We start from the raw sequence: 19,556 nt of genomic DNA on the forward strand, positions 1-19,556 counted from the left end.
CCTTAGGGACACTAGATAAGACTCCAGCATTACTCTTGAGGGCCATTTTAAACAGAAAAATCAGTAACAGAAGGCACAAAACCATGAAAAATGTAACATTAAATAGACCGCGAGAAGGAGACTTGTTTACGGTATGAGAGCTGAGACACAGGTACAGCATTACCTTGAGCCTTATTCAACCTCACCTGGGAAGGCAGGTGGGCAACTTCAGATTTTTTTGGTTGTTCTGCATTTGTTTGCAAACAACTGTAGAAGCAACAGTGAGTATTGATTTGGGGCATTACAAATACATTTCAGTGAGTAGGTGAATTCACAAATAAGGAATCTGTGGATAATAAAAATCTACTGTACATAGTAATGAGGGGAAAACATCTCAGAAGATCTTGAAACAAGATATTCTTCATTACAGAATACATTAGAATATCCACATGCATAGACGGATGCATCGTGTGGCCACAGAGATTACTGTAACTCAGCTCTGCCACTTGTAAACAGAGCCATTGTGAGTAAAAGCCTATGTTGAACTAGGAGTTGGAGTTGAGGGGAGCATGGTAGAGGCAGGGGCTCTCCTACTTGCAAAGGCACGGGTCTATTCTACTGTTTTTCTGACTGAAAAAAAAAAAACCAGAAAAGGAAATATTTTGCTCACCTCTTTGCGTGATGGATGAGGCTTTATCTCTCAGAAATACCTGTAGATTTGACTGCTCTTTTCGGATTTTAGAAACATATTTTCGCTTGTGGATACACAGTCTCTATGCCTATGACTTATGGTTCTCGTTCTCTGCAATGGATTGGAATGGCATCTGAGTAGCAGATACTAAATCGTGTTTTCTCTAGGGAGAAGATAAATGACTGGTAAAATAAAACAGTGGAAATTAGTCCATTCCCATCCCATAAGCTAGCTCTTGGGATTTGTAAGCCAAGAAGTAGAAGTGGCTGAACTGGGGTTAGAGGGAAGCTAGGTTCCTGGTGTGGTTCTTTATAAATCTTGCTAGTCAAAGATGGTCTGTGGACCAGCAGCAACTGTTACCTAGGAGCCTGCAAAAAAAATGCAAATGCTTAGGCCTCCCTGCAGATCCACTGAATTCAAATCTGAATTTTAACAAGATCCAAGTATGCTTCCTAAGTACATGAAATTGAGAGAAGCAGAGCTTTGCAAAACCAAGCCCAGATCCCAGCTTGCCATTGCTTCACAATAGCATTCACCTGTGAATTCTCTTCTGGGCTCTCTAGTCATCACTCTGAGCACAGCTTTTGCACAGTGCCAAGGTCACTGGGACCCCACTACAAAACTCTAGAACCCTCTGTGGCTCTTGCACCAGGACACTACTGAGCCTTCTTGCTGTCAGCAGCTAGTTGTGTTCATTATCCATGACCAGTATCTACAATGAAATATTTAAGTTACAAAATAGCTTCCTCGGCCCTCTTGATCAACCACATGGTATTCCCCTTGTCATAGATCCTAGAAGTCAAACTGTGACTTTCTTAGCTAACTAACTCATAGCAGAATAGATGTATGAGAGTTTAATATTTCAAAATGTTTTAAATCAAAGTTGTACCAAGTTTTTGTCTAACTCAGACGTCCATGACCCTCAAAACTAGACAATCATCAATGATCAGAAATTCAGTGCAGATTCTTAACTTTACCTTCTCTTGTCCACAGTTTCCCAATCTGTAGAATAAACGGAAGATAATGGACTGCCTCTCTATTTCACAGAGGCTTCATAAAGATCAAATAAGAATGTGAAGAAGTACACTCTAAGACATGATGTGCTATGCAAATGCCCATTATCGTAATTGCTATTTCTAGTAAGGACAACACAGTATTAATACTCCTAAAAATTCAACAATTTATTAATACACAGGAGAATATAAATGTATATATTCATTTTGAGGCATAAAAAAGTTGTTAGTATTTTTGGTGTTACATTTCTAGAATCACCAATCGAAGTGTATGGAATCAGATCACATCTTGTAACCATTTAGATATTGCCTTTGACAGTGACTGCTGGTCAACCGGAACAGACAGAGAGACATCCTGGCTTCTTTCTGAAGTCTGAGGTTCTTAAAATGCAATGAAAGTATTTGGGCCATTTTTAATGGAAATGTCATTCTTGATATTTGTGAAACCATCAGAGACCAGCAAACCTTCTAAAAAGCTTTTTTTTGTGTTGCCCTTGCAAAGCACGAATGGTTGTCACATTAAATACCCAGTCAGGCAGTCCTTCCCTGCACACACAGCAATATATTTTCCAAGAAAGCTTATGGATGGCTGTAATGGATAACCTTAGCTCCTCCTCAGATTCAAAGTCTGGCTGGCCGTCTGTTTGCAAAGGTTTAGTAAGATGTGTGCCATTTGGGAAGCTGTTGTCTGAATAGCTGCTGAACATCGCAACCTGCAGGTGCCCACACAACCGTTTAACTCATATTGGTTAATGAAAAGTGGTCCCTACTGCATAACTCATTTCCTTCTGGTAAGCGAGGTGTTTGGTGGAGCACACTTACTTGTCTGAGCCATTAGAATCCAATTTATGCCATCCTGCCTCTGGAATGCAGTGTAACTAGCACATCTGGCCATGTCTGTTCAAACACTCAGTGGGATGAAGGAGTGTGGGATGCACCACCCAGAGCTGGGAGCTCAGGCTAGCAAGCAGTGGGTTCATTACTGGAGATCACAGAACCCAAAGATTTGGGGTTTATTTTTTCTCTTTGCTTGATACTCAGGAGTATTGTTTCCTCCTGGGTACCGTGTGGTCTAGAACTCTGTGCTCCTATGCAGCATGTTACCCTCCATGTGCCCACAGGAACAATATCCAGAAACTGCTCAAATCTGTTCTGCAAGGAGCAGGCAATAGTGTCTTATTTTTTTAAACTTGACACTACCTTCTTTTCAGTCTTCTTCTTTTTTGCTTTTAAGTTTGATTCAAAATGAGATGTCTAGTAAGAACTTTTAATAAAAAATTTCTTAATTGAAAAAGAGTTAGCAGACAACTACACCAGAAGTAATAGCATCATGTCAATAACCTTAAATTGTATTACCTAATATTTAATCCTGTTAAAAGGTTGGCCTTCTCTCCTCAGAGAAGATCTTGTTTGTTTATCTGTTTTGTTTCATTTGGCTTTGAGACAGGCTCTCACTCTGTCGCCCAGGCTGGAGTGCGGTAGCACGATCCCAGCTCACTGCAACCTCTCCCTCCTGGGTTAAAGCAATTCTCGTGCCTCAGCCTCCCAAGTAGCTGAGATTACAGGTGCACACCACCACACTCAGTTAATTTTTGATGTTTTTAATAGAGGGTGGGTTTTGCCGTGTTGCCCAGGCTGGTCTTAAACTTCTGGCCTCAAGTGATCCACCCATCTCAGCCTCCCAAAGTGCTGGGATTACAGGCAGAAGCCACGGCACCCAGCCGCCTCAGAAAAGCTTGATGCCAGGCACTGAGGATTCAAAGATGGGAAATATCTGTTACTAGACATAGGCATCTCTTTGGAGTATGAAGGAAAGTGAGGGTGGAGAGGAGGGCAGAGGCCGGGTCAGTGTCACATGAAACAGTTTTGATTGTGTTTATTTAGTCAGTGGGAGCGATGGAAGGGGATTGGGTGAGAAAATGAGAGTTTGTTGTTAACATTAGTGCTGTGCTATTACTCTGTGGAGGACACAGATGGGGGCCAAGACCAGAAGACAGAGAAAGAGACCACTGGGGAAACTACTGTAGTCACCCAGATAGGATGGAAGGAGGGGTTCATTTTGTTTTGTTTTGTTTTGTTTTGAGATGGAATTTCCCTCCTGTTGCCCAGGCTGGAGTGCAGTGGCCTGATCTCAGCTCTCTGCAACCTCTACCTCCCGGGTTCAAGCGATTCTCCTGCCTCAGCCTCCCAAGTAGCTGGGATTACAGGTGCCAAGTAGCTGGGATTACCACACCCGGCTAATTTTTGCATTTTAAATAGAAACAGTGTTTCGCCTTTTTGGCCAGGCTGGTCTCGAACTCCTGACTTCAGGCGATCTGCCCACCTTGGCCTTCCAGCGTCCTGAGATTACAGGCGTGAGCCACCGCGCCTGGCCAGAGGAGTTCATTTTAGAAAGCTGAAGTCAGCAAAAAGACGGGGCAACCAATTCAGAAAATAATTAGGAGGCAAATAATTGGCAGGTTATTGAGTGGTGTTGAAGGGGTGCAGAGGGAGTCTTTTTTTTATTATTTTTTGAGACGGAGTCTCGCTCTGTCGCCCAGGCTGGAGTGCAGTGGCCCGATCTCAGCTCACTGCAAGCTCCGCCTCCCCGGTTCAAGCGATTCTCCTCCTGAGCCTCCTGGGCAGGGTGGGTAGCTGGGATTACAGGCACGCAGCACCACGCCCGGCTAATTTTTGTATTTTTAGTAGAGACGGGGTTTCACCACGTTGGCCAGGCTGGTCTCAATCTCTTGACCTCGTGATCCGCCCAGAGGAGAGAGTCTCTAAGGATACTGTAAGACACCCTATAAGAGGGTTCTGGTGTTTCTTAAGCCCATGGACAGATGTGCTGCCATTTATGGAGATGGAAAAGCCGGGAGGGAGAATAGGTAGGGAGTGGTTGGAGATCATAACTTCAGCTCCTGGCTGCAGAACCTGCGAAACATCCAAGCAGAGCTGAGCACTCAGATGAAGCTTTAAGTCCAAAGCTACAAGGGAAAGCATAGGATATAATTGTGGGACTTTTAGAAAAACACACTGTTGCTTGACGACTCTCCTAATTGAGTATCTGAATGTTTCAATTCAATGTTTTTAAAACCAACTTAAATTCTCCATCTTCACCAGTATGATAATAGTATGCTTATCATTTCAACATCTGTAATTCTTCTATTTCCTTCAGAGTCTTTCTTAATTTCGTCAAGGGTTAATTTCTTTTAATGAGGTACATTTGGTCATTAATGTATTGTTTATTTAAAAAACATAAAACATGCTCATTTGTGATTGGAAGTTACATATAAAAAAGGAAAGCATTCATCATTTAAGGGGTGATTATTTATATTTCAAGTTTCTGATATTGTTCTCTTAAAATAAATCTGACTCCATTTCATATCCAAATAGCAAAAACAAAATATTATTTGCCCTACCCTGGAAGGTTTCGTGTTATTTGGAAATATATGTGACTTGATGGTTTTTTGTGTGTGTGTGATAGTTCAATGACTTTTTATTAAGAAAGATTCTTCTATTCCCATTTTAACATATTCTTTCAAGTATCTTAGATGATCACAAAAATATTCTCCTGGACATCAATGGCAAAGTTTATTATAAAATATTTCAGCTTCTGCATTTTTTTAATAACAAAAAGAGAATAAGTGAATCTATAACACTTGTTGCTATGGCAACTCACATATTTCTATATTGAGAAAGAACATGGAAATTTCTAAATGCATTTTTATCCTTATGACATATGTCTCGGTATAGACAAGACCATATACTTTGGGTGACTTTAAGTCCAGGAGAATAGGAGATGACTTCTTTTAGCTATTTCATATTAACTTTCCTGCAGAGACAGATGCCATCAGACCTGGGTCTTGGTAATTTGTTGGTGTGTGTGTATATATATATATTTATTTATTTTACACATAGTCCAAGAAGAAAATTGATTGCTGTTATTTTAAAGTAAGATTGGAAATTATCCCTAACAGAATATTTATGCGTTAACTGTTTATTAAATCTGTTTAATTTTTGCTTTAACTGTTTATTAAAACTATTTTTTCAAGGCATTTCAAATTTGAAATTTATCGGTAGATAAATCATCTGTCTGCCTGATCCTTAGCCTTGGTTGGCTCTAAATCAAACATGTTGCACATACATTCATTTATTAAGAAATGTTTATGACAACTACATTTAGGATCTCTGCTAGATTTATAATCTGGAGGAGGTAACAGTCACAAGTGGATCGTTATACAAAATATGCAAAATGGTATGTGCCAGGAAGGAAATATAAACAGGTATCATTGGAACATAGAGAAAGGTCATTCAACTTAGCCTGAAGGCATCAGGAAAATTTTGGTAGGAAGAAGAGTAGGGAGAGGAGAGAGAGAGAGAGATGATGCCTGAATTAATTCTTAATGAATGAGGTTCACCATATAGGATATTTTTGTCTAAATACAAATGAATACTTACGCAGACAACAACTAATATTAAATACTACTATTTAACAACTACCGGAAAACACCCTTTATGTACCCACAAAAGCAGCTGTTTGTGCAGGAAGGAAAAAAATCAAGGGAGATACATGATTAGGTAATGAGAGTTCAGTTCAGTTTATTGAGTTTGTATTATTGCCAGACATGACACGGAAACAAAGGTGGCTCCCAAGGCGTTCACCTTGTATGAAACTTAAACAAGCTTAGAAAGGAGTTATAACCCTACCCTACAACAGGACTCCTTAAATACAGTTCTATTTAAGTAGAATTTCACTAAAAACTTATGGTGAATAAATATAAATATTCAGAATATTTATGTTATTTAAATCTTTTCCTTAAAAACAGGGATGGGTGAGAAAAATCAGAAAACAGAGCAATTACGTTGGTAATCAACCTGGGAAATAACTGTCTCTTTTTTTTTCCTTTATCTTTCTTTCTTTGCTGTTGTTGTTGTTTGTGTTGTTGAAGACAACAGAAACCACAATGTCTACACAGGTAAATAAGAAATTCAAATGATCTGAAAAACAAATTAAAAGTGAGAACCAATGGACTAGAATTTAAAAGATATGAGAACTATTTCTACCTCTGCTATTTATTCATTTGCAGTACGACTTGGGCAATGCCCTCACCTCGTGCTATGATCTGAATATTTGTGTCTCTCCAAAACTCATGTTGAAAGCTCATCCCCGTTGTTGACATAGTAAGACATGGTGACTTTAGGGGGTGATTTGGTCATGAGGCCTCCACCCTCATGAATGAGATTAATGCCTTTAAAAAAATGACTTAAAGAAGGTTCCTGCCTCTTCCCTGACAGGAGGAGGCAGCAAGAAGGCACCATTTAGAAGCAGATGACAACCCTCACCAGACACTGAATCTGCTGATGCCTTAACATTGCACTTCACAGGCTCCAGAACTATAAATAATAAATTTATGGTGCATATAAATCGTCCAGTCCAATGTATTCTGTTATATCAGCCTGGACTGATTAAGACACCCCATAAAATCAGAGGCTTGGATAAGGTACCAGATCTAAGCTAGGCACAGAGGAATCAAGAATGGGGGTGATGCTTGACCTTGGGACACGTACAGTCTAGGGTACAGATAATAGAAGAATCAATGGAGCAACGAGCTTGCTGTGGAACAGAGAGAAAGGAACCTAAAACCAGCCATTCTATGACTCCATTTCTTTATGCCAGATAAGGCCGTGTGAGCAATGGGGTCATTTCACCTGAAACTTACCAACTCATTACAGAATGAGGTACAAAGCCAAACATTTTTTAAGTAGAATTATGTGAAAAGTTACTCTTACATATTTACAATATTTTAAAGGCTGTGGAGGGAATATGCAGAAACATCAACAGAACAAATTGAAAGTATAAAATGTTCCCCAAATAGTACTTTTATTATAAGTAAAAGCTAGCACTTCAAATCAATAAGAAGATGAAATCTTATTTAAAAAATATTGTTAACCAACTGCATGGCAACTAATCTGAATGAAATATTTAAATATTAACATGAAGAACAATTCCATAAATGTAAAAATAATGTGAAAGATGTACTTATTTTTTTTTCTTTTCTTTTTTGAAACAGAGTCTCGCTCTGTCATCCAGGCTGGAGTGCAGTGGCGCAGCTATCTCGGCTCACTGCAACCTCCACCTCCTGGGTTCAAGTGATTCTCCTGCTGCAGCCTCCTGAGTAGCTGGGATTACAGGTGCCCACCACCAAGCCCACCTAATTTTTGTATTTTGGTAGAGAAGGGGTTTCACCATGTTAGCCAGGCTGATTTCAAACTCCTGACCTCAGGTGATCCTTCTGCCTCGGCCTCCCAAATGCTGGAATTATAGGCGTGAGCCACCATGCCCAGCCGATAGATGTCCTAAAATGATATCTACACCAGAAAACTAACATGGAAAAAAATAAATAAATAGAATACTTGAGTCTATAAATTTTTTTAAAGCTTCTATGACAGAAGATGTCATACAATTTAAAAAGATTCCACAAACTGAGAAAATAATTAGAAAGTGTATATTAGGAAAAAATCTAATGTCCTTAATAATTCTTAATGCATAATATTGTTTACCTATTTATTTAGAAGTTTAAGTTTTAAAATTACTAATACCCAGCATTGGCTTGCCTAAGAAAAAAATATTTAATACATTACTCATAGAGGTAAAAATTGATAAAACCTTTTGTAGGATAATTTTGCAATATCAATAAATAGTCCTTGCAAAATGCAAAAACATCAATGAAGCATTCCTAGCTTGAGGAACATATTTTAAGGAAATAACTAAACATCAATGTATACGAAGAAACAGTCACAGGGATTTTCAACCAAGTGCTATTAGCAAAAATGAAAAAAACACCATTACCCAAAATAGCCAAAAATAGATGATTGAGTCAATAAATGATCATATACAGCTTTACATATGTTGTTATGGACTAAAAATTTTATTATATATCTATTAATTATTGATAATACTGATTTTCATGGAAATATTTTTTATCAAAAAAATTAGTGGCCAAGCCACTACATAGAACATAGGTATAATATGCCAATGCATAGAATAATAGGTATAAATGTGCCTGTATTTTTGGATTTCTTAAATTATCTGCTCTTCTGAGATAACCATCATTGACTGCTTATATTGCATTTTAAAATGTATTTTGTATCTAAAACTGAATTGTACTTTAGAGGCCAAAGACACGGAGAAAAGAGTCTCAAAATGGAACAAGAGACATAATGGTGAAAAAAGATTTATCAATAGTTCAAGATTCCTCTGGAAGAGGAGAATTCCACTTGGAAGAGATTGGTATAGGACAAGTAAAGAAAAGCAGGAGTTGGAAATAAGTTTCAGGTAAAGAACAAGAAGAACTTTGCATAAGAAAACATGGCAGGAGTAGGCAAAGGACAGGAGATAAAGATCAAGAATAACATTGATGATTAATCTAGGCTTCTGGGTTGGAAAGTCAGTCATAAGACAGAAAACCGTATCTGAAGAACAAAGATGGAGTCTGGGGAAGGCAGGAACAAGACTTCCTGAGGGAGAAAAAATAGAATGTTTTAGGAGCCTTAGAACAAGGGTTGGCAAATGATGACAGTCCTGTTTCTGTATAACCTGCAAGTTAAGAATTTTTTAATGGTTTTTAAAAAATTAAAAGAATAATATTTCTTGAAATGATAAAGCTATATGAGATTCAGATCCCACATTCAATAAATAAAGTTTTATTGGAATACTGCCATGCTCATTTTATGTTGGCATGGCTGCTTTAGGCCCACAAAACAGAGTTGAGTGCTGTTGGTTGCAACACATATCCCAGAAAACTTAAAATATTTACTATCTGGCTCTCTACAGAGTTTTCTGACACCCCTCCTCCTGCCCAAGTCTAAAGTCTAAAGGAGACACTAAGGAACAAGCAAATCTTTAGGAAAGACATTAAATAAGGATTGCCCACATGAAATCTAGAGTACAAGAGATTCCAAACACTAAAATAACTATTATTCATGCTTCGGAAGGTGTGGAAGACATATTAGGCAGTTCTTGCACTGCTGTAAAGAAATACCTGAGGCTGGGTAATTTATAAGAAAAGAGGTTTAATTGGCTCACGGTTCTGTGGGCTATACAGGAGGCATGGCATCGGGCGTCTGCTCACCTTCTGACGAGGCCTCCCTAAGCTTACATTCATGGTGGAAGGCAAAGGGGAGCAGACATATCACATGGTGAAAGCAGGGGCAAGAGAGAAAGTAAGAGAGAGAGAGAGAGACAGAGACAGAGGTAGGGGGAAGCGCTATACATTTTTAAATGACCAGATCTCACAAGAGCTCAGAGCCAAGATGATGGCCCAAGCCATTTGTGATCCAAACACCTCCCACCAGGTCCCACCTCCAGTATTGGAAATTTGGGCAAGGACAAATATCCAAACTACATCAGATGAGAACCTTGTTCCAAACTCAACCCTATCACCCACTGGTTTTGTGACCTTGGGCACATTGTCTGATCGCTTCAACTTCAGTGTCCTCGATTATAAAATGGAAAAGTGACTATATCTACTTCATAAGAAATTCGTAAGGATTAAATGAGGTAGAACGAGTAAAGCTCTTGGCACAATCACTAACATAAAACAAGTTCTCAAAAATTATAGCTATTATTATTATCATCATTCTTTATTATAGGCGTGTAGTTAATGTCATGGATTGTACTTTTATGGATATGAACTTGAAGTAAGCTATGTGTTTTATCCAGCGGCAAATAGTAGTCACTGACAGAGCTGTTCCACTTTGCTTATAGCTGCAAAGTGTCCAATATCCAGCACACCCACTCTGCTTACATTTGGCTTTAACTTTGCATTCAGAGGGATGTGCTCTATGTTGTCCGAGCAAACTGCTATTGCTGGCTTCCCCACCAACTTAAGAGTCTCCCGCCAGCTCCATTCCACCCTGTTGCAGCAATCAGTCCCACATCGTCTCGAGGATCTGTTGGTCCAAACCCTGGTATTAAATGTCAAGTATAATCGAGGTTCTTTTGCTTTCAAGGCTCAGAAATTCTCCCTAACTGGCCCAAATAAAAAGTTACATTTGTGATAAAGTCATACAGCGAACTTGAGAAAGTGAAGTTCAGGCTGTGTGCGGTGGCTCATGCCTGTAATTTCAGCACTTTGGGAGGCCGAGGTGGGTGAATCACAAGGTCAAGAGTTTGAGACCAGCCTAGCCAACATGGTGAAACCCCATCTCTACTAAACACACACACACACACACACACACACACACACACACACACACACACAATTAGCTGGGCATGGTGGCAGGCACCTGTAATTCCAGCTACTCAGGAGGCTGAGGCAGGAGAATCACTTGAACCTGGGAGGCAGAGGTTCCAGGGAGCCGAGATCACGCCACTGCACTCCAGCCCAGGTGACAGTGTAAGACTCCATCTAAAAAAAAAAAAAAAAAAAGAAAGTGAGGTTCAAGTAGACCTTATAAGAACTAAGAACTAGAAAAGTACCAGGTTGTAAGGAGCCCAGTTTCTCCGCTTCTCCATTCCCTTCCCTCAGGGTCCTGCATCTTTCTTCTCTTCCTCCTCTCATTAAAGATAGGATTTTCCTGTTGATTGTTCAACTTTCATGTAGCAACAGGTGGAAGCCAGTTCACTGTGTCTACCAGAAACTCCTGCTTTTGAGTCCAATGCCAAGGACAGGGCCACTCCCCATATTGATGGGAAGAGGATGAGATGCCTTATCCCAGGCAGTAGGTAGACTCCCCGATCCAGTCAGCTGTGGTGGGCTCGGTGAGTTACAGAGTTCCTTCTCACTCCCTAGGGCCTTAAACTGGTAAGTAATGTTAGGTAAGGGGAGAAGGTGGTCTACATTTATGTAGACCTTTCCTTCAAGCTTCAGCTCCAGCCACCTCCTCCAAGAAGCCTTCACTCACCACACGCACTGATTCGCATGCCCTTTCTTGGCACGCCCGGAGCATATTGGTTATACCTCAAGCCTGAATACGTTCACTAAGGATAAAGTTTCCCCTTTATCACTTGGGTCTATGCCACATTTTCAACATATTATGTGTTTAATAAACACTGAATTAAATGAGTTAATTAGTATAAAATGAATAACAAGTCATTGTGGGGTCAAACATAGGCAAAATTCAAAAGGTATGTGAAAAAATATTCCATCTCGCTCATCACCAGGGAAATGCAAACCAAAAACCACAATGAGGTATCACCTCACCCAAGTTAGGACAGCTATTATCAAAAACACAAAAAATAATAAATGCTGGTGAGGGTGCAAAGAAAAGGGAACTCTTAGGCATTGCTGGTGGGAATGTAAACTAGTTCAGTCCTTATGGAGAACAATATGAAGGTTCCTCAAAAAACTAAATGTAGAACTACCATATGATTGAGCAACACACTGCTGGGTATATATCCAAAGAAAATGAAATCAGTATGTCCAAGGGACATCTGCAATAAACCTCATGTTTATTGCAGCACTATTGACAGCAGCTAAGATGTGGAATCAACCTCATTGTCCATCAACAGGTGAATGAATAAAGAACATGTGGTATATATACACAATGGAACACTATTCAACCATAAAAAGAATGAAATCCTGTCATTCCCAGCAACTTAGATGAGCCTGGAGGACATTATGCTAAGTGAAATAAGAACAGAAAGATAAACATTGTATGTTGTCACTCACATGTGGAAGACAGAAAGTTGATCTCATAGAAGACAGGAGTAAGAGAGTGGTTATTAGAGTCTGGGAAGGATGGAGGGAACAGAAGATAGCTATTGGTTGAAGGATATAAAATTACAGCTGGATAGGAGAAATAAGTTTAAATGCTGTTTAGCACTGTAGAATGACAATAGTTGAGAATAATTTATTATATATTTTCATATAGCTATAAGAGAGGAGTTTGAATGTTTCTAATACAAAAAAAGACTATGAGGTCATGGATATGCTAATTACCCTGATTGAATCACCATACATTGTGTATATCAGAACATTATTATATACCTCGTAAATACATATGATTATTATATTATGTGTCAGTTTAAAAATAAATTTAAAAAATAAAATTGATTAGGTAGATGAGAGGTAGACTAGATATTGTTAAGAATGTTCAAATTAAATTAATTTTTAACTTAATTTAAGGAACTGAACTGCCTTTAATAAACTCTAAATATATGTGCATTATATATATAATATATATATGTGTGTATATATATACATATATACAGATATATTTCAACTTTAGGAAAGTAAATAAAGTTAGTGATGATAAGAGCAAATAATTTTTATGAATTAAAATTGTTCCATTGGGAATATAAGACTGGTTCAATATTTAAAATTCAGTCAATGTAATTTAACATACTTAAGAAAAAATGTCACCTCAATGGAGGTTCCAGAAACATGGATTCATTATTTTAAAAAAAGTTAGCAAACTGGGAATAGAAGTTTACCTGATAAAGTTTACCTATCAGAAGTATACCTGATAAAGAGCACCTGTTTATATCTATAGATAGCATATGCTTAATGAGCAAAACTGAATAATTTTCTTAAGATCATGGGTAAGGCAAAATGTTCTCTTACCACTCCTATTCATCATACTGGGAGCATTAGACGTGTAAGAAGCCATATTAAAAACTTCTCAAAAAATCTATAAAAGTACTCTGAGAACTATTAAGTGAATTTTAGAAAAGTCACAGAATACAAGGATAATATACAAAATAAATATTTGCATATGGCAGTGGTGAAAATTGGAAATCTAAAATTTTAGGTAAACTTTATGTATAATAACACCAAAACACAACAATACTTAGGTATAAGAAAATCTAAAAATGTGTAGGATTTCTATGCTAAAAACTGCAAAACACCAGTTAAATAAATCAAAGAAGATCTAAATAAATGGAGATACAAACTGGGTTTGAGAAACAGAAGAGTCGGTACTGTTAAGATGTCAATCTTCTCAAACTGAACAATTGGTTAAATGCAACCCCAGGCAAAATCCCACCAGATTTTCTTGTAAACATCACCAGCCATTCTAAACTGTATATAGAAAGTCAAAGGAATTAGAATTGAGAAAATAATTTCTGACAAAGAGCTTGTATCCAGAATACATAAGGAACGCTCAAAACTCAACAAGAAAACATCAAACAAACAAAAGTTTTGAAAATGGGCAAAATATTTGTACAGACACTTCACCAAAGAAGACATACAGATGGAAAATGAGCACATAAACAGATGCTCAAAATTATTAGCCATTAGGGAAATGCAAATTAAAATGACAATGAAATACACATTTCATAGAAAAGAAAAAAAACAGTGACGATACCAAATTCTGACAAAGATTAGGAGCAAATGAAATTCTCTTACACTACTGGTGGGAATCCAAAATGGTAGAGCAACAGTAAAAAACAGTTTGGCACTTTCTTACAAAGCTACACTCACACTTACGATACGACCCACCTATTCCAGTCTTCGATATTTACCCTAGCCAAGTGAAAATTTACTTTCACACAAACATCTGGGCGCAAGTGTTTATTGAAACTTTATTTATAATTACCACTGATTGGAAACAATCCAAATGTTCTTAAATCAAGGAAAAGATTATGAATAGGAAATGAATGTTTTCCATGCATACAATGGAATACTATGCAGCAGTAAAAATGAATGAGCTGTTGATTCATGCAGCAACATGAATAAATCTTAAATGCACTTTGCTCGGTGAAAGAAGCATGGTGCCGAAGGTGCAATAGCCTATGATTTATTATGCATGACATTCTGGTAAAGGCAAAACTACTGTGGTGGTTGCCAAGATTTGGTGAGGGGTGAGCAGGTGGAAGAAAGGACTAACCACAGAGGGGTATCACAAAGGCAATGTTCGGGTGAGAGATTGTTCTGTATGGAAGTATAGTGATCATTACATGACTGTGCATCTATCAAAACCCTTAGAACTGGACACCAGAAAGAGTGAATTTTTCTCCAGGTAAATAATTTTTTAAAATTTTTCCTATTGGTCAAGAAATAAAAAGGTTATACAAATTGTACAAGTAAATAATTTGTATTATGTAAATATATAATTAAAATAGTGTCAGTGTGTGAGGGCAGTATTGCTCAGCGCATCATAATTGATCAGTGTTTAAATTTTAACACAAAAAGTAAATACTGCAAATATTTGTATACACAATATACAAAGAGACAATTTGATAGGAATAATATGTGACTGCAGTTTTCTTCAAAAATAAGCCTGTGAGAATGTATGCAGTGTAGGAAAAACAAAATTACTCTGGTGTGACCCAGTCATTTGGACACATATCACTGGTAGATAGATTTAAATGAAAAATTCCTCATCTTTCACATCTGCTAATTCATAAAATTGTGAGGATAGTCTACTGCACATTTCAAAAACATATTAGCCCAGAGTTTGGTCATTGTTATAGAAATGTGCACTGATTGAGACATTTTTGGCCCTACTGATAACACAAGGCATCGTTATAAAGAATTTGTGAATGCTTTGAACTGTACCCAGCTGGTTTCTGCAGAACAGAGTGTGCTCCACCTGCTAGTAACCTCAGGAGGTTACTACAGTGTTTTGCTTTATAGATTATCAGTCTGTTGTACTACCATTAGGGTTGACAAGGGTAATATCCCACCGTGGTTTCTTTTTCTGACCTCCAGAGATTATAAAGTGACATTCAGCAGATTTTAGATATTTGGAACATGTTGGTACTGTTAACTATTATTTTCTTTTTCAGTTGCAAAGCTCACTGGGTAAAAATTCCAAAGGCTCTACCCAGGTTCCTATAAAGCAGTAATATAAAAATGTGCTTCTTTTTTTCCATCTAATGGTCTTCTCCTCTTTAATGGTGGAACTATCCTGTGCACTATTTCTCTATTTATAGTCCAGACAATTCAACTGCAGGCAGTTGGTTCTATTAAAAGATAAACAAACTCCTAAGAAACCCCCACTGGTTTGTAAATGGCCAATTGTGCTGACATGACAGGCTGCAGGTGACTCAGTCCATCTGGGGATGTTGGTCATTTGCTACTGAGCTTGAACCACACAGCATCTTTGGCCAGAGAGCAGCTGGTGATCTCAGCAATTTTATCTCTTAACAAAAAATCAAAATCAATGGCCATATAAACAGGTTACAAATATTGGCTGGGTTTTTAATCTAATATACCAAACTCCAAAATACCATCTTTACTTCCATTGCCTAATCAGCTCATTGGTCTTTGAGGATCATTTAGAGGATTTTGTTGAAACACCTTGCCTTTGAAAATGTGACTTGGTCCAGTTGGAACAGCTTCAGGCCTCTCAGCCTCACATGACTCCCTCTCTCATTGCTCCTTTCCCTAGTCTTGCCTGACCACTGGGGCAAGATCTTGTACCTTGTTACCTGAATCAAGAGAATAAAGAATGGCAGCTTCTCTCTCAGGAGTGGATTTCTGCATGCCCTTTTTCCATTTCCCATTCTAACCCATGGATTGCTTGGATCTTCATATCACCCAGTTAATAAATTCACGTTGGATCTTCTTGACTGCTGATTAATTAAACACACTACTATACTATCTGACTACTCCTTTGGTCACAGGTCCATTCTTCCCAATTGTAAGTTGACTGCCTCTCATCCAAGGCTTTAAATATCAAGAATGTCTGCTGGCACGCTAACATCTTTCCAAGATATGGCTCAATCCACTGCACAATTATTGTTCGTAAAGGAAATGGAGAAACTGCCCTTGTAAAAGCAAACAAGGAAGATAGGTAGACAGTTATGAAATAGTTGGTGTGTCTGGATATGGTACTGAAACAATCCTTTGTGATATTGAGAACATTTTTAGACATAAAAGCAAGAAGTAATTTATGGTAGCAGATGAAGATGACAAGGTATTTTAGGGTCAAAACACAGAGGAATTTATAGGATGGTGGGAGTCCCTGAAAGTTTATGGCACAAAACCAGTGCCTTCAGATTTCTTTTTATATAAGAGCATACTCTGGTAGCAGTACAAAGGCTGGGTTTGAGACAGAGACAACTCTGGACAATAAAACCAGCTACTGGGTTGCTATCATAATTCAGGAGAGAGGATATACCAAGAGCAGTGGGCGCAGAAAGAAGTATCTGCAAGATTTTAAGAAGTATTTAAAATAAATCATAGGTTCTCAGCACCTAAAACAGTCTACATAAGAAATAGAAACACGGACTTGGAACAACTTTTAATAATGAAAATCCCAGAACAAAAATCTACTGTCTTTTCACTTTTGCTTAATAATTAAGATTACTTACTGGAGATGACAGAAGACAGTTTAATAACAGTGTACAAACACAGAATGAAAATAAAATGAATACTAATCAATTGTTAAGCTGCTATAGCTCATAAGAGGAAGAATTTAGATAGAGTCTAAGATTGAAGATTCGATGAAACTTTATGAACTTTTAATCATCAGCATTATTAAGCAGTTGGATATAGTCATGATAGGGTCGTAACTTCTTATATATCAGGAGGTTTGACACGTAGACTTTTCTGAATAGTGAAACGAAAAGGAAATGAATTACATATTTTTAAGACAAATTTTAGTACTTTTCATTTTACTTAAATTTATATTTTATATAGCATTTCAATTTTATATATAATTATATAATAATTTTATTGTTCATTTTCCAGAGTGTTAGTTTATTGATTTGCAATCCTACGCTCCATGTTAAGTTCATGTTGTCCTGATATCTGTCTCTGCTGGTTCAAGGGAGTAGCCAGACACAACTTCTAAAAAATAGACAAACACACAAAAGTAAAACCATAAACTTTTACAGCTGGAGGAGGTTTCATGGAATAAGCTGTGGCATTAAGAGGCAACACGTGATATTCATCATCTTCTTCCTCTACTACTCACTCCAATTCACTCCAACATTCAGCTCTGCTCCTGTTGGTGTAGGTTATCTGTCTGGCGAGATGACCCAGACTTTTATTTTGGAGGAATCTGATCCCCTGGCCATCGTGTGCTTCTTGGCTGTGGTTGTTTCAACTGACCACTCACAGCTGTCAGCAGGCATGAAAGCATCAGGAGGTGTTCCAGTAACTGCCATGGATTCTGGACTTTCTTCTCTCTGCCCCTATCCTATAGGAGTGACCCTCTATCTTCGTGATAATCAGCATCAATTCCTCCTGTCAATATAGTAATTCTTTTTTTTTTTTTTTTTTTTTTTTTTTTTTGTCCCTGGACTACTGGCATGAGAACTGCAAATGGCCCTGTGGTAATTGACTTAGATTTACTGGAATCCTTTTTGTGTACCCTGAAGGAAGTATACCCCTCCCATCAGGAACAGGATCCCTAATCCAGAAACACCTAGAGTTGCATGAATGGCAAGCACAGTCTCCAAGTGACTTGATTGGAATTAATAGAGAGAGGATCAACTTCTATTTCCTTCCTTGGTTCCCAGATGCAGGTTTTTAACTGTCAGTGACACAGCACCATATAACAGCATCTTGGGGGACAGCACTCCAGCTCACAGGGTGTCCTCTCCATCCTGTGGCTTAGCTCTGCCCTTAAGAAGATTCATTTGTTGTTCTATTAGGATGTCAGCTTCTGGTGAGCCATTTATGGGAAGACCAATGGAACTCACAGTCATATGTCCACTGCCATACCTCCTTTGCTGTGCAGTGGATGCCTTGAGCTGTCTGACAATGTGGCTCCGTCACTGCAGTCAAGGGAGACAAAGCCATACTTAAGATATGGATCATTCTCAGTAAGGATGAATCATAGAAAGCTAGAAGGTATCTAATGTTAGCAGCTTGTCACCAAGTACTCAGATGGTCTCCGTGAGTGATTGTAGGGGCGGGACTTTCAGCGGCAATGGCAGCTAGAATAAGCTGGGTGAGATGCAGTTGATGGCAGTTAGGCTATGCATGCTTCCATCCCTGCCAGCATGACTCCTCTGTTTATGGACAAACACAGGGTCAGTGAGAGCAGAGGCATCCAAATGAGACATCTTGTTCACCCAGTTTCCAGCCTCTTCTTGGAAATAGGTGTTCTTTGGTGGCCACTGACATGCCATATAGAGTTTTACACACTTCGTGTCCATTTCATAGTTCCATCCACATACCTCTCCTCAGCTCTCCTCTCCAAGCCACTCACGACTGCCTAGAGTCCATGTGTATTCCTACCTCAGACAACTTCTCCTTCCAAACAAAGCACATGGTCAGACGTACTACTCAAAGCACTGCTACTGAGATGATTTCTCCCAATCACCATATTTCAAGGGCACCCCTGATAGGTCATTAGTGCAATAGCAGTTATTTATTCCCTTGCATTAACGAACAAGCTCACCTGCCTATCAGCTGGCAATGGTGTAAAGTGAGGTAAGGCATTAATGTGACAGACGTGGAATCTGAACCACTTGTTTCTGTAACTTATGTGTACTCTAAGGACCTTCTTGGAGCCAATTCTAAATGAATCATTTCCAATGCAAAGTGGATCACTATTGTGCCTACTTCACCATATGACTTAGAGTTATGCCAATACCAGCTTATGATGAATAGCTCACATGCCATCATTGACTCATGTTGCCTGGTTAAGTCTTCATTATCTCTTAGGGGCCAGTAGCATGTTAGTAGTTGCCTATTAAATTACATGGCCGGGGCAGGCACAGTGGCTCACACCTGTAATCCTAGCACTTTGGGAGGCTGAGGCACGTGGAACACAAGGTCAGGAGTTCAAGACCAGCCTGGTCAACATAGTGAAACTCCCTCCCTACTAAAAATACAAAAATTATCTGGGCATGGTGATGGGCACCTGTAGTGCCAGCTACTAGGGTGGTTGAGGCAGGTGAATCACTTGAACCCAGGAGGCGGAGGTTGCAGTGAGTTAAGATTGTGCCACTACGCTGCAACCTGGGTGACAGAGCAAGACTCCATCTC

The sequence above is a fragment of the Rhinopithecus bieti genome, unplaced genomic scaffold (genome assembly GCF_001698545.2).
Source record: "Rhinopithecus bieti isolate Rb0 unplaced genomic scaffold, ASM169854v2 scaffold_13900, whole genome shotgun sequence".
Classification (NCBI taxonomy): Eukaryota; Metazoa; Chordata; class Mammalia; order Primates; family Cercopithecidae; genus Rhinopithecus; species Rhinopithecus bieti.